The sequence below is a fragment of the Hydractinia symbiolongicarpus genome, chromosome 3, assembly GCF_029227915.1.
Source record: "Hydractinia symbiolongicarpus strain clone_291-10 chromosome 3, HSymV2.1, whole genome shotgun sequence".
NCBI classification, from domain to species: domain Eukaryota; kingdom Metazoa; phylum Cnidaria; class Hydrozoa; order Anthoathecata; family Hydractiniidae; genus Hydractinia; species Hydractinia symbiolongicarpus.
In genome coordinates this window covers 23,847,163-23,857,912 of record NC_079877.1, presented here as the reverse complement: position 1 = coordinate 23,857,912, position 10,750 = coordinate 23,847,163, and the positions used below count along the sequence as shown (strand labels likewise).

At 32.5% G+C, this 10,750-nt stretch overlaps 1 long non-coding RNA gene across 1 annotated transcript; it reads right to left on the bottom strand.

Moving 5' to 3' along the window:
- Positions 1-6,286: 6,286 nt before the first annotated feature.
- Positions 6,287-8,730, bottom strand: LOC130636335 (uncharacterized). Its single transcript, XR_008982259.1, has 2 exons — positions 7,081-8,730; positions 6,287-6,726 (listed from the first exon to the last, which is right to left on the bottom strand). It is a non-coding gene; the product is annotated as an uncharacterized LOC130636335 (long non-coding RNA).
- Positions 8,731-10,750: the final 2,020 nt, after the last annotated feature.

The following is a 10,750-nucleotide window of genomic DNA, read 5'->3' as shown; positions in this document are numbered from 1 at the left end:
GATTTTAGTAATTTAATGGTGGTGTTGTTAGTGTTGGCAAAGAATACCTGTGTGTGACTTAAACATGTTCTTACTAACGGCAGTCAAGAAATAAGCATCTTTTCTATGCCTTAAATTGAGCCGCAAATAAAACTGGGCCGTTGTTGAAAGCGTATTCAGCAGATTCCTTTTTTTCAAACAACCTTGTTCCTATCACACATTTACCAAGATTGTACTCGCGTTAAGAAAAGGAATCTACACAGAAAAAAAAATTCTACGCTTCTCACGATATTTCCAGCTTCAACCATTTGTATGAGTTAATTCTCTCGAAAAAAAATTCTAAAATTAGTAGATTTAATATTCTCTGGCTAAAATTTAACTTAAATTAGAAATGGGAAAATATCATGGGAAACTCGTAAGCATCAAAGAAGGTTATTCTTTTTGTCATTATACTAGTTGAAAATAATATGCGATGGTATAGAGCTATGAAGGTATCAGTACGTTGATGTTAGCAGTGGAGATGTCTCAACTTAACAATGCTTATAGCCACGTTATCTTATGGCGAGAGTTTGAAATTTGAAAATAGCGGCATGGTTGTAGAGAAGTAATGAGCCAAAACAAAGATGATAAAATCGACACTTTATTTAGTCGAATTAATTATTTGAAAAACAGAGATGTATCGTTTGATGAACACAGTATGACTGTATGTGGGATATTTGAGCTTCAAAAATAATTACTTCGATTTAATTTCGATTAATACCTCGCCAAATACTCCTAGGTAGAGATTAAATTATTAAGTCGAGGTGCAGGGACACATAACGAAAGTTTGTGCGTTTAATAAAAATAAAGCGGAAACAAATTCTGTTTTGGATACAGATTTTGGGTACCCCTCCCTTTTTACTCCCATGCATACATTATCACGACATAACCGTCCCTTTTTTACACCTAGGCATACATTATTACGACACAACCCTACTTTTTTCCCGCCCATGGATGCATTATTACGGCATAACCCTCCCTTTCTTACGCCCATGCATACATTTATAACGTCATTTTGGCCTGATCCCAATACAGTCGTTTCTCATTTCTTCCAAATGAATATTTGCGTTTCCAATTGTGTATAGTTCCAAGGTGGATCGTTTGATCCCTGAGGGTGCATAGCCAAATATATTTTCTTAGATGTTTTTTAATTGCATTTTGATATAAAACAACTGTAATGAATTTATATAAAAATATGCTCATTTTGGCGCCCCATTAAATGAGTGACCAAACATAAAAATAATGCTATCAAACTTAGCTTTCGATTGGTGTATATCTGTTAAAATTTAAATTAAGGCACTTTAGGAGTTACGTTGGTACAACATTTTGGCCTCAGCCCTATCTTCTTTATACAAATAGTGCTTAACTATAATTTTGCTGAATTAATTCAATTAAAATAAAGTCAATAACATAAATGATATAGAAAGACTTACCAATAAAATATGTTCCAATTTGACACAAAATTAAACCAATAAGTTTTCCTTTATCCATGATTTACGAGTAAAATTACTTTATATTTTGCTGTCATTGCAAACAAAAACGATTTATATAGTCCCTGTTGCTAAGACACCCTCGGAAATTGCAACATGCGAAAAACTTACAACGTCGTACACGATCAACGACGTCATACGCATAAAAAGCTGATCTACAAAAATAATTGCAGGCCGTAACGTAACATTATAACTTCCTTATTGGTTTCTGGTAAAAATTTTTAGAACTTTTTAATGAGAACAATTAGGTTTAATTTCCAATTAAGTATAAGTTAATGTTGTTAATTATAAATGATCTTGCACAGATATGGAACATTCGTGGTTTTCAACAGCTGCGATTAATCTGCTTCTTCTCTTCTGACCTTGCATGTTTTAAAGAATGTCGTCTAAGGAATGGATCAACCAAAGTGTCAAGACAATTTAGAATCAAATTCTTTTTATATAATCAGTTTAAAATGTTTTAAATTAATGTCTGTCAAAAATAGAAATACTTTGAGGATTTGTAAAAGCATGTAGATGCATAGGAAAAAGAAGAAGCTTCTTTTTAATCTGAATATATCATAGGTGTACAAGCGTCCTGGGGACAAGATTAAGGACGAACCGTTGGATTTTTGCACTGACTAAAGACTAGTCTCTATAATAACACTCACTGCTGACTGTGGGGGATGGGCGCAGGTAATAGTAAATAATTCTTGGATCTTTCCGATGTGTGAATTCTCGTGTATTTGTTTACAGGCTTAGGAGTGGTAAAGTAATCGTTAAACTACATAAAATCTGTGTTCATAACATCAAATTGTTAAACTTAGAGACCTCTACTTCTTTCTTACCCTTCACCCTTTTACACGCACCCCTTAGGCTCAGTTCCCATTAAGGCGTTGAGTTTTATCGCCTTGTCGACTTTCACAGAATAAGAAAATTGTTCTGAAAGCAAAACAAAGATAGCTGACTGGTAGCAAAGCAAAAAAAAAACAAAACAATAAAAAAAGAAAATTTCAGGTACAGGAAATTTTCAACCATAGGTGAAACAAAGGTGAGTATAATCAAATTCTGGCATAGTTACGTTTGGCTGACGGAGAGAACCATTTCAAGTAAGTGTCTTACTGCAATGTATGTAAACACAGTGAAAGAAAAGTAAAATAAACTGTACACACTGTCAATATGTCGGCTGTTTCTCGATCTTGCTCCTAGGTATCTTTTTTTTGTTTGGAAAAACTGTCGCTTATGCACAATTTGTTTACATATCGTATGGAGGGCAATGTGTAAATTACAAACAACATGATGACACAATAATAACAATGTATATAAATTAAAAATAGTTATCAAGTTTAACGGATTACATAGAACTCCCAAATAATTTTTAATCATTAATAATTGCCTATTATTATTAACAATATAAATTCTACGTAGAATATGATTGAAATTTAGAAGTTGTTTCGCGTTGTTTTAGTTCTTAACATGAAATTTTTTTATGCAGAAAATAAGACTAAAAAGGTAAGTGAACTTTCATAGTACTACAAGCTCAAAGGTAATGGGAGTGCGGCTTGTAAGTTCCCAACTAATTTTCCCTTTGAACATGAAATTATAGTTGTCGCTGTGGCCATAATTTTCAGTTTGATGTTGTAATGCATTGAAGTCATTAGCCAAAGCAACACTGGCGATTACTTGAATTAAATATAATTTTTACGTCACAGCTAGTTTAGCGAGGTAGCTAAGATTAATGAAATAACAGATATTTGTAATTGTTTAGTGCGACTTCGCCAATGTATATGGTTAGTGTGATAAGATTTTAGTTACATTACTAAGACATGGGAACAACTAAGTTACCGAAAACACACAGCCAAGTTAATTTATTGGCATGGATACTCAACTTTAGCTTTAATAAATAAAAATGCAACAAAATATATAAGAGGCATTTGGTAAAAATTAACTCATATATTGAGAAAGTAATAGATACTTACTGATTTTCTTACGTTCAGGTGTTCGGTAATTATCACAAGTTTATGTCAATACAAGAATAAGTGTCAGTTTTTTATATTAGATGCAGTATCGATGTAACCTGCCTTAAAATACGCATGTCGAATGAGAATCTCCAGTAGCTCTTTATCTCTATTTCCGCATAGTCAGACATTCAAAGCCAAATATTACGAACTAGATGTATAACTATGTACTTGAATGTCAATACTTTCCCGCCGTTTATTGGAAAGCGTTATGTTTTTAACATAAATTCTATATTTCCAGTTAATGAAAAAAAAAGCAAAAAAAACATGACTAGAAAACAGATTATAATAGGCTTCATTTTGTTTCAAATGGATATTGCTGGTAAGTCACTACTGCTTGTCAGATTATCGCTGGGTTTTGTGTTAATTTGTTTAAAAAAAGTGGTCGAAACACCATATGTCACTTTGATGTTAAAATAATATTGATGTTAAAGGAAAGAAGTATATTAAGATTAATGAAAACCATTACAGTGCACTTAAAACTTTGAGGTCAAATAACTCAAAAACAAGGTGGTGATGTCAATAATTTTTCTCTACGTTGGTAAGTAGGGACCACCTAGAACCAATTTGGGTAATTTTTCCAAACAAAGGAACCAAATCCGTTTCGGAATGGACGGGTTGATGACGTCATCAAAAATCCTTGAAACCCCATTATATCTGCAACCGTTTGTCAAAAGTACATGATCCAATACATTTTCTTGATCAGCGTTTCAAGATCTAAACAATGAATGCAACAGGTATACAAATTTAATTTTTTTTTCGGGTATTGACGGGCCATTGCTGACGTCAGCAAAACATTTAAGTCTTATATCTCATTAACCGCTCATCAAAAGCATATAATCCTATACATTTTCTTGCTCAGCAGTTTAAGCTCTACACAATAGAGGCAACGTGAAAACAAGGTTTTAATTGTTTGGTGGATGGGTTGCTGACGTCATCAAAATTCAAATGACGCTACTTTTTCATTTTTATTGTGCCTCAGTGGATTTTTTCACGGGCCTTATCAACTAGTAATATTATTAATAGCTAAAATTCTATTACGTTATAGCAGTCGTCGCGCCCAATCTACATGCAAATACTGTAACAAGGTAATTGTTTCATTTACATATGAAAAATACATTTTTACTTGCAATTTTCAATTTTGCGCTTAAAATTTAGATGCATTAGCTACAAAAAGATTTTGCCGAATGGAGTGTGCATAAATGAACTAAAGAATTATGAAATTTCTCAATCACTGCTTCAAGCAAAATCAAGCAACAGGAATGCAGGGTGGTTCAAGGTTATTCTGTCATTAGTGGAAAATAAAACACGGCAAAATGTTTTACTGTATTTGAGACGTATATTCTTTGAATTTTTCTGTAGAACTAGGTAAACTGTGTTTAATCACTTCCTTATTCCTTTATTTACTGTATTAAACAGTTGATGAAAGAAGATTAGGCACTTCCCATGCTTTCATTTGCAACATCAGAAGAATTATTGTCAGTGTACGATACTATAATGTCCATATAATCTAAAATTTGGAGGAAAAACTTCGATCAAACCCTCTTCATGCTCAGAGGTAATGTATTTCCATTACTTACTAAATTCTTCAATTGCAGAAAGAATCCAAAATTCAAGAAAATTTTAAAAAAATGTGAAGATCAACTATAAAATCATTTTACTTCGTTGTATCAATAGTGTTAGGCGAATATTGTACCATCTCATGCATCCTGTATGCTTTAAATCAGAAGAAAATGGTAGAATTATATTATCGCCACCATGCAGAAGATTGTGTACAGAAAGTGATTGCGAGAACTTTATTAAAACATGGCTTTACAACATCACATTACAAATGCAAAAACGTTGTCCAAATCGCATAAGAGATCCCATAAAGAATAGAGATAGTTACACTTGTGCTCGATTTCCAGTGGCTGACATGAAACACATTGAGAGATGTCAAAATATTAGTAAGTCTGATAAAAATATTAATAATGTTACTCCAATTTGTTTTATTATCGAAACAATAATGTGTCGAATGACTGGACCTTTCCTAGTATTAAAAAAAATCTAAGAAAATAATGGCAGTCTTGTTTGTTTTCTTTCACCAACGCCAGTTAAACAAACATTTTAAATCATTCCTGCGAAAGCGAAATTGAAATCGAAAAAAGAATGACTTTGTCGCTTTATTTAACTTGTAACTGCTTCAATATGACAACCACTTCAATACGACAACCACTTGCCTTTTTAGATATATAAATAAATAGTATTTGTATTATTCAAACGTAATCAATTGTTTGAGATTATGAATTTTTTTATTTCGTGTTTATCCAGTATCATTTTTTTAGTTGAGAAGACAGGAAAACATTCAGAAATTTGTTATAATGGCAGCAGCACTTCTTACAACGGTACTGTTAACATTACCTCAGTTAGGAAAACATGTCTACCATGGAACATTACGCTTGCATCATCTGCTTAGCAAAAAACAAAAACGTCAACTCAATCTCGATTGGAATTAAAGTAGTTTTCGTTGTTTCTGTGTTGGTGTTTACTTTTTTTTGGTGATGTCGAGTTGGAAAATACACCGTGTCTGAAGAAAGAAGAAAGATGGTAAGTGTAGTAACTAGAAAAACAAATGAGATTACAAGGAAACGAAAAGTGCATTTATAACGGGTGGTATTTAGTTTACAGGTGTTATTTAATTTTGTTACACTTTACAAGAATATTTACTTTGTACTAGATGATGCATATATAGAGCCATACTATGTTTGTGGTGTATCTAACGACGAAAAGAAGTCACAACTATTGAAATTACCAACAAGAAGTGGATAGCAATACAAATAAAGTTGTTATTACTACCTGAAAACATTTAAATTTGTTTAAAAAGTTTTCCAATATTTCTTGACTTATTTTGTTTGTTTCACATCAATATCCACAATGGTAAACATTAATCTAAGCCATATTTTGATGACTAAAAAGTTCAATCCAAACGAAATTTTATCCATATAAAATCCATTGGCAAAATTTAGAAAAATAAGTCTATAACTATAGAGAGATTTTTTCCCACACTGTCAGCTTTATGATCGACTGTTAACTTCGTGCACGCAAACTTTTCATCTTCTTTACTAGTTAAGAATGCAGCTGAGTCACCTGGGCAATATACATTTTCTGATCTCAAATAACATTAATAGTTGCAATGGCACCATTAGTAGAGTGTTGTCTATCTTTCCATTTCTGCTAATTGCCTGCATAAAAGTAAAAATGAACATACATGAAATACAAAATACTTTTATTGTATGATTAAGTGTCCTAGGTAGAATTAACAATGTCAAGCGACCTTCCTAAGACTACATTTATTATTTTTAAATGTTAATTGGACATGCCACATGTTTGAAAACTATATATAACGAAGGAAAAAAATGTTTTGGCAGAACTTTTGTTATGCAAGAACACAAAAGAATAAAGTATAGCTAATATTACTTTTATTGCACTCGCACGTTTGTTGTTTTCTGTGGAGCAAAAATTGCAATTTTTCGTCTCCCGATGTATTTAAAATTTGACAGTGAGGCGACATAAAGAAAGAAAAGAATAAAACCCACCTTCTCAATTATTAATTTCCAATCAATTACTTCGTGCCTGAGAATACATTTTTTTTAGGCTGGTCAAGAAACATTCCAAAACAGGTTAAAAGTTCGTAAATTTTAAGTTTCGTTTTCAGAAAGTGGGCCTGTAGTATGCTGATGTGACTACGGTTAAACTATGGATTTTTCTTCAACACACCTTATAAATGAATTATAGAAAGTCAACAAAAATAGAATTTCTATGAAACAGTAATAAAATTACCGACTTCATAGGATTAAAATGTATTACTTACAACGATTTAGCAAGCCACTGAAATAAGCTTAAGTTTTTTTCTATATATTATTAGGCGTTGTCTGTCTGTTGGACAAAACCGGGCCATTCTACACCATTGACTTTAATGCAACAGGCGAATTCTCGTGGAATTTTCAGGGGCTAACTAGTATCATGAAGCAAAGCACTTCTGGAAAAAAAAATGGGTCATTTGGTAAAAACGATAAAAGAACTCTTAAAACTGTTATGGTATGACGTGTTTATATGGTATCCATATTGATGCAAGCTATAGCCAGCTTGGTAAGTATAGAACAGAGACAAAAATTTCCTTCAACAACTTCTCAAATTCATGCTACCAATTTATCAAACCCAGACACACACACGCACACACACGAAAGTCCCGCTCTATTACGCACCACCATCTTATTTTAGCATTGCGCACTCACAACAAACGTCACACAAATCCGTCATCCGCCATCACGATAAAAGGAAAGGATTCATTTTATGTGCGATGGTAGACAGGAAGAGATTATTTGAGCGTTTTAAACCCGTTAAGACTTTATATACGTTTTAATGGGTGCGTCGAAAGAAACAGCTATTACGCGCTCAAGTTTTACATATATGTAAGTAAGTAATGTTGCAATCAGAAAGTCAAGAAATAAACAAACTAAAAGAAGTTTGTCAAATTTATTGCAACTGTTCGAAATAGCATCTTATCTTAACAGACCCTTCCTTTTTGGATAACCTGGACTCATTTTTTGTTCCTAGAAACAAAATGTTCCACATACAACTTTAAATTATTAAGCCTTTTTAAATTATTAAGCCTTTTTAGTATGATATACGTCTTTCTTGGTGTCTTGTGAGATTCCGACATTTCTTTGACGTTGCTTATACACCAGTTTTATCGCGTTAAATTTCAAGTCCTTATTTTTCACACCATAAATAAAAAATATTAAAAGCGGAATTCATGAAACACAACACTAATCCGAACGACTGTCGTGTAAGGGCACAAACATCCACAAAATGTAAACACAATCAAAATCATAGTAACGGTCACTTGCTTTGTTTTCGATAACTTCCTGAAAGAACTTTTTCTTTCTTGGCTGTCTTTATTCTTTGCATAACGTTCACTAATTTGTCTACGTTGTTTTGATATGCTCCGCTGCACTTGAGCGTAAACAAACCCCATGAATGCATTTATAAATATCAAGGTTATAAAGTTAACAATTTTTAGTATCTTATCACATTCATCAACGACTGGAAGTGCTCCATACAATATACCGAGAAACCAATGTGTAAATATTAATGCTAACATTCTTCTACGAGTAACCAATGACATGTAGGAGATGGAATACTCGAAAAACAGAAAGCGATCTATCGTTAAACAAAGCACTCCAAACCCATTTTATTAATGATTAATTTTTTCCAAGTTATTGCATTAAATTTTGTTAAACGTACGTGAAAATTTACGATTTGTCACTTCAAAATTAGAATTCATAATTTTGAATATGCAATAATTACTTCGAAACACCCCAGTTTTAAATTTATCACTTCGAGAATTCACTATACTCATAGCTAATTCAATGCAAAATTCGAGCAAACGTAATCGATTATACAAGTGGCTATTTGACTACTTTGCTTTGTATAACAATTTCATTTGGAATTTATAGTTTCTTCAAATAATTATTTTTTTTAGTTAAAACATATTTTTTTCAGAAAAGGATATGTTGTAAATTAGTCGATAAGGCCCGTGGAATATCCATTTAAGCATAGGAACACTGGTAAAGATCCGTCATTTGAATTTTGCTGATTTCAGAATGACTCATTTATACAGAAAACTCTTTTTTGTGGATAGCTTGAAACTCTGATCAGGAAAATGTATGGGACCATGTCCTTTTGCAGAATGGTTAAAGGGGTATTAGAGTTTCAAGGTATTTTGATGGCGGCATCAACACTTCTGTTCCGATACGAGTGAATTAACCCCGCTTTAGGATATTGGTGCCATTTTGGCCCCAGTTACGCACGCAGGAGATGACGTCAGTTATTTCCACTCATTTCCCTGTTATTTTGCTTTAAACTTAAAAGTTCCCTGCAATGGCTTTACTAACTTTAATAATACTATTGGCGTTAATCTTTGTAATTTCATAATGTCTAACTAGGCGGATTTAAATTAGAGTTAATTTTTTCGAATTTGCACATTCTTTAGGAGGAAAAAACATCTCAAACCAAACTTTGGTCGAGTTCGGTATTTTCAGTTACAGACACCTTTTCGTATTAATATAAGAAATTATCTCGTATAAAAACAGGATGTATTTACTACTCAATTTTGGGTGGGCAAATAATTCCAAAGACAGTAAACATAAGATAATTAACAGCTTAGAGTGATCAGTCTCGCCAGTCCGGTCACATGTGTGCGAATAATGTACGGTCCGAAACCTACATCTGAGCCCGGGAATGCCCTAACAAAAATGGACAACGGCTATACTTCTCACGAACTTACTTTAAAATAACACAACTTTAAAAACATTCGCCTTCAATTTACAGACAGCAGTAGTAATTGTTGCAATTAAAGTGGCAGATCCTTCATAATCCAAACAGTATTAAAATCTTTCTATGCATACATATGCTAGCTCTAAATAAGATAGCTGTACAGCTATGAAGCTGTGGAACCAATGTTATAACGAAGCTGGTTTCTTTTTTGTTATTCTAGGATACACGACGCCTATTTCTAATTACGACATATCCCAAGGCAATAAAAAATTCAAGCCTCTCTTGCCTAGCATTTGCAACAGGTGATATTAGACTAATTAGTAAAAAGCGTTTTTTTATTACTTTTCACAAACGCAAGTCTGAAATAAAATAAAATAAAATAAAATAAAATAAAATAAAATAAAATAAAATAAAATAAAATAAAATAAAATAAAATAAAATAAAATAAAATAAAATATCATTTTTTGAGTAAATACGGTTTCTAATAAAAGTTGTACCAGTATAATCACGTTTTATTTAAAAAAAATCCTTGCGTAAGAGCTAGTTTATGTCAATAAAGTATATACAGCATCAGGAAAACACTTCAAAGCATGGAAGATAAGAAATTATTAAAGCAACAAAAGGTTAGCATTTCATTTTAGGTTGACCACATAGTCCAGTTAAACCATTTCGCACAACCAGTGTGGAGTGCTTCCAGTAAAACACTTACGGAGGTCTGTTATAGCAAAAACTGTAAGACGACTTATTTTATTTTACTTAATCTGTTTCCATATAGAGGTTGCTAAAGTAATGTTAAACAATGACCGCTCAAGCGCTTAATACAATAAACATAGGGGTGGATTTAGGGTATGTCAAGCTAGTTGGGTGGACGTACTTAATTTTCGTCAAAAGCCTTGTTGTTGCAATTTCAAAAAAGTACTTCGCTTA